Here is a 5523-nt window from a genome sequence, read left to right as displayed (position 1 = left end):
GAGAGAGAGAGAGAGAGAGAGAGAGAGAGAGAGAGAGAGAGAGAGAGGCAAAGAAAGAAAAGCAAAAGAGAGAAAAGAAAGAAAAGAAAAAACGAGAATGAAAAAGGTTTGTGTGCTTTGAGGTTATGACAGCTTCCCCTCAACAATCCATCTCCAGCTGCCAGATGTTTCCCGCAGTCTCCATAGCCCTGGGGGAGGTTTTCCGTCCTGCTGATAACGTTCATGCAGAAGATGGTGGTGGCGGGTCTAGCGGCTGCTCTGCTCACAGGGATGAGACATGCGCTCTGTCTGTGGCTCACTTGCGCTACCCTGTTCACATCCACACCGACGCGGGAGCCACATGCGCTCCGCAGCTCGCAGCCGACCCCCGCCCGGGCTACAGCATCCCTGAGCGCCTCCCTTGCCTGGGTACCCGAGTGCGCACTCCAACCACGGCCCCTCACCCCTTGCCCCTTGCTCCTCGCTCCTGGCCATCCTGCTCCCCTTCCCCCAGCCAGTACTCACCAGATCGTCCAGGTTTTCTGGGAGGCTCTGGAGCGAGTCCGCAGACTGGAATTTTTGTGTACACTCTCCAGTACCTGATCCCCTTTCTCCTATCCTCGTGGGTTTGCAGAAGGACGGGCTCTGGAGGTGGGCGCCCCTCTCCAGAACCACTCTTTTTCTTTTTATGCCCTCCAAGTCGCCTTTGGCTTCTTGGTTGCGCTTGGCAGGAAACTAGCCCAGGGGGCCGGGTATGCCAGCCCGGATCCCGGGCTGGGGGGTTGGAGAGGAAGTTAGCACCTCCCCATGGTCTCAGTCCCCTGCCGCATCCTTGCAGGCTCGCGGGAGGACAGGCTGCCTCCCGGCTCCCAGCCCTTTCCTCTCAGTCTAGCCCAGCCTAGCCCGCTTCTGCCATTGGGTTGCGCGCCCTCGCGAGCGCGAGCGCGCGGGGGGTGGGGTGGGGGGGAACCTATTCCTTGCTGCAGCTGCAGCAAAGATTTCTCACCAGCAAACAGCCAGGGAATCTGCAAAGCCCTTGATGAGAATGGATGCGGTAAAGGTGCCCAGCAAAGGAAAGGAGCGAAGAGGGGAACATGGCAGCCCGGGAGTGATGAGGATGGGGTCCAGGAAGGAAGAATTGGAGGAGGTAAGGGTGGTGAAAGTCAGAGAAGTTTGCACAAGGTAGAAAAGAAAGGTGTGTGAGGAGATGGGCAAGGGAGAAAGAGAGGGAGAGGGAGAGAGAGAGGAGGGAGCAGAGAGAGAGAAAGAGAGAGAGAGAGAGAGAGAGAGAGAAGTTAGGAGGAAACAGGATGACAGAGATGAAAACTCAGAGATCTCTAATATGTTCTTTAAATGGCACCAGGACAGATTAGGAATTAACATTGAGAAATTAAGAATTTCTTAATTCTTAATGTAAATTAAGAAAAGCACTTAAAGGCTGCAGTTCATTTCTGTTCAGTGATTCACCCACCCAAAAGGATAATTTCCTGCAGCATGTGTATGTTTGCCATGTGTGTGCATGTGCGTGTATGTGTGTGCATGTGTGTGTGTGTGTGTATGTGTGTGTGTGTATGTGTGTGTGTGTGTGTGTGTGTGTGTGGTGTGGTGTGTGGTGTGTGTTCTCCATGCACGTCTCCTTTGCTTCAGGGTTTAGAAAACTCTACTCGCAGTCACCTCCAAAAAGACATGACTTTTTTTAGATGATTTCATCACGTTAGTTTAAGTTTGTACAAGAAAGTAAAAAGGAATTACACTAAGGTTTTAGGAATGTTGTCACTTTGTTTACAGAGTCGCCTTTAAAACTGTCATTTTACTGGCTGTTGTTTTATGAGAAGAGGCTGGGACACCTCCAAAGGAGGTGATGGCAGTAAGTGTAGACAACATGAAAGATAGCTTTCTGATGTCCTGCATATGTTTTGATACCTCCCAATACAAAATAACATGTACTAAGGAGAAATAACAGTAACCTGAGTCTTCAATGATGTTCTTTAAAGGCTGGGGATAAGCCCTGGAGACCTCAACCCTACTCAAAAACTGTAGACAACTTAGGGGAACTGGGAGTGGGAGAGATTCTTTTCCCACAGAATAACACACCAGTCAGTTGTCCTCTGGAAAATAGTTTGCTCTGAAAATATACAAGTAATATTACATGGACTTGGCAGGTTTATATAATGAATATATATATATATATTCATATAATATATATAAACATATGAATTATATACAACACGGATTTTAAATATTTTCCTTTTTATCTTTTCTGTCTGTGTGGAAACTAAGGCTGTAAATAATAGCATTATATATATTCATATGATAGATATGAATATTCATATGATATAGCCATTTAATATATGTGAATATATATTCATGTGATATATTATCACAAGAACACACACACATATATGCATGTGATAACAATTAGTGAAAAGGAGGCCATAGATTTGAAATGGGGGGGGGGATTAGAGTATAGGAGGGTTTGGAGAGAGTAAATGGAAGAGAGAATTGTAGTAATTTAATTACAATCTCAAAAAGAAGTTAGGGAAAGTGGACTAGCACCTCTCATATTTTTCAAAAGAATCAAGCAAGTGCCTGAGTGTGTCTGATATAATGTGTCAAAGGAAAGCTGATGGCTTATGTCAAATTGCAGCAAGAACATTGCCTGGTAAAAGCTTTCTTGAAATATGTGTTTACCTTTATCTCTTCAGGTTACCTTCCCCCTCCTTATTTCATTTCATTAAAAATGGATAGTATCCAGGCATATATATTTATTGGGTTCCTAGTGATATTATGATTTATTAATATAAGCTGGGATAACAAGTAGCAAATTTATATATTCATCACCTCAGAATTTATTTTTGTTTTGTTTTAAGAACATTTGAAATTTGCTTTGATGAGTTTGAATTCACGTGCATGTAGTCAAAATGGAAAACTTGAATATTGTTGGTGGGATTAGATTCACTGTGACTATTGCAGAAAACTCAGTGGATATTTCTTAAGCAACTAGAAATATCATTCATGTCTTTTTATTACATGTGACCAGTGACCTGTTTTATAGTTTGAAGAGGATATTTTAAAACCTTTGCTAAAACTCCAGAATGTTCTTCTATTTCCTTAATTCTCAGTTTGCTTTTAAAAATCACATCCTTTTAAAAAATGTTCCATCAACATTCCTGTTACATCTCAGCACAGATTGCTGTGACACAAACAACCAAATTCTAAGTAATTGGATTACAAATCATACGTTGTCATTTTGGTTCATGAGGCGTTAGTCTTGCACAACAACAGGGATTTGAAATGTTTTCTTCTTTATCTTTTCTGTCTGTGTGGAAACTAAGGCTGCAAATAATAGCATTCTGCTTCTGTTATAAGATATAATAAAGTAAACTACACAAAATTTATGCTGGGTTTAAGTTAAATTAAAATTTCAAACATACTAAACAGTTTAACTCACCTTCTGTTTGGTAAGTTTTGATTCTTGGTGATGGACAGAGGTGGTTATAGACTTTTCTCAAAATTGAAAAACTGGAGCTTTCAGAATTTTTATTTTGTCTTTTTTTTTTTTTTTTTCAGAGCTGAGGACCGAACCCAGGGCCTTGCGCTTGCTAGGCAAGCGCTCTACCACTGAGCTAAATCCACAACCCCTACTGAGTTGGATGGATGTAGGACAGTCTTTATTTGTTTTATAGAGCTGTCACACAGACTGGCAAGCCTGTAGTTACATTCTTTGCACATAGTAATGCTTTTTATTTTCAGTTTCTAACTAATTAGTCCATTCACTTTATTTTACTGGTCTAAACTCTTCTTCTTACATGAGTATATCATATACATGTACAAGTTAAATGTAGGGCACTTAAGTATTGTGACATAAAAGTGAGCAACTTCTCCACCATTACTAGAGGACCCGCAATGCTTATGAATTCTTTCTAGGACCAAGAATTGAGCTGAATCCCTGCTTGTAGCACCTGATCAATAGAACACTTTACATGGAATTGTATTGATTATCAGGTGTTTGCTGTAAGAAACTATAACGTCTCTCTCAAAACCTATGGTACCAATAAATTTTTGAAACAACAAGGTATCTGGAAGGTGAAAATAAATGCAAAATCCATGTTATTTAGAAAAAGTAGTGTGGCCTGCCACAAGGGCTTCATGGTTTTGGAGTAGTAAGAGTTGCCTGATTTCAGATAAGAGACTTCTAGTTTTCTGGCCATTTTAGCATTGTCATGTTACTAGACTTTCTGTTTTAACAATATCTTTAAAATTTCCCTACAGCTCTGACATAAAGTAGGCAATGTTTGTCGTTAAATTTTGCCTGAAAAAATGTGGCCAAGGCTTTGAAAGAGAGCGCCCCAAAGTGAAAGGTCGGTAACTCATAACTTGAAGGTGGTTTAGACTAAGTTTACAGAGCAAGAAAATTTGATTTTCCATTCATTTGCAAAGATAACCAGGTAGGAATTAGTCACATGTTGAAGATGAGTGGACATAAGGCTTTCTGGACACTGAAAATTCAAGTTATTTAATGAGAAGTGCTGAAAGCGAAGCCGAAAAGCAACAAATTAAAAGGATGTAAACTTTCTCAGCAATTTTGTCTGCATCTACTTGATGGGGATGTGTGGAGAAGGTACACGCAAACTCATAAAGACGCTATTTTTTTTCTTTAGATTAAAATTTTTTATGTACACATGGTAAAGTTATATAATGAGGCTGGGAGCATAGAAAGTAAATGAGAAACTTTTGATAGTCTAGGTGAGAATCTACCATTCGAGTAAAAATAATAACATTTAACAGTAGCTCTTTAGCCCCAAACACTGCCTTTAAGTTTTTATACCTAAAAATATACAACCCAAATTAGAAATATTTGAGGAACTTTTGGTCACAACAAAACACAAAAAAATCTACAAGCCCATTGATAAGAGGGTTTTTGCTGACAGCCAGTATTAATTGTCAGTTTGACAAGATCTAGAGTCACCTGGGAGACAGGTCTCCAGGCACGGTCGTGGGAAATTATCTTAACTGTATTAATTGATGTGCAACAACTCATCTTAATTTTTGGCAGGACTCTTCCTTGGGTAAGATGTTGAACGGTACAAATGGAGAAAGGAGGGTGAGCAGCAATATCTATGCATTTATTTTCCTCTGTTTCTGGATTTGTGGATGCACTGTGACTAGATGCTTCAAGCTTCTGTTGCTTTGATTTACATGCCCAATGACTGTACCCTGAACTGTGATACAAATAAACTATTTCTCTCTTAAGTTGTTTTTGTTGAATCTTTTGTCATAGAAACAGGAGTATGAAATCAGAAGATATTTTATTATATGATACATCTGTTGGTATAGCGGTATACCATACAGTTATCCATGGGTAGAAAACGTGTCTATAGACCATGAAATGATCAGTTTTGGACACTGGGAACTGGTGTTATGTCTCTATTTCATTTTATAAGTAAAAAATAAAAAAATTATATTAATTGTCACTATAAGATACTACGGGGTCATCTTATATGTTACCTGCCCTAGTAACACAATTATTTACTTATTTTCCTA

The 5523-nt window shown here is 40.2% G+C and overlaps 1 protein-coding gene across 3 annotated transcripts in view; it reads right to left on the bottom strand.

The window, feature by feature from the left end:
- The window catches only part of Gria4 (glutamate ionotropic receptor AMPA type subunit 4), a 368088-nt gene extending 367196 nt beyond the window's left edge, over window positions 1-892 (bottom strand). For 2 of the 3 annotated variants that reach the window (XM_028771311.1, XM_028771310.1), the window contains exon 1: window positions 505-866. The gene's annotated coding sequence lies outside the window, so the exon portion shown is untranslated. Of the gene's footprint in view, window positions 1-504 lie in introns of all 3 variants that reach the window. The other variant, XM_028771312.1, reaches the window with a different exon arrangement.
- Between the last annotated feature and the right edge of the window lie 4631 nt (window positions 893-5523).

This window comes from Grammomys surdaster, unplaced genomic scaffold (assembly GCF_004785775.1).
Source record: "Grammomys surdaster isolate TR1022 unplaced genomic scaffold, NIH_TR_1.0 206, whole genome shotgun sequence".
Classification (NCBI taxonomy): Eukaryota; Metazoa; Chordata; class Mammalia; order Rodentia; family Muridae; genus Grammomys; species Grammomys surdaster.
This window is presented reverse-complemented; position numbering and strand designations above follow the sequence as displayed.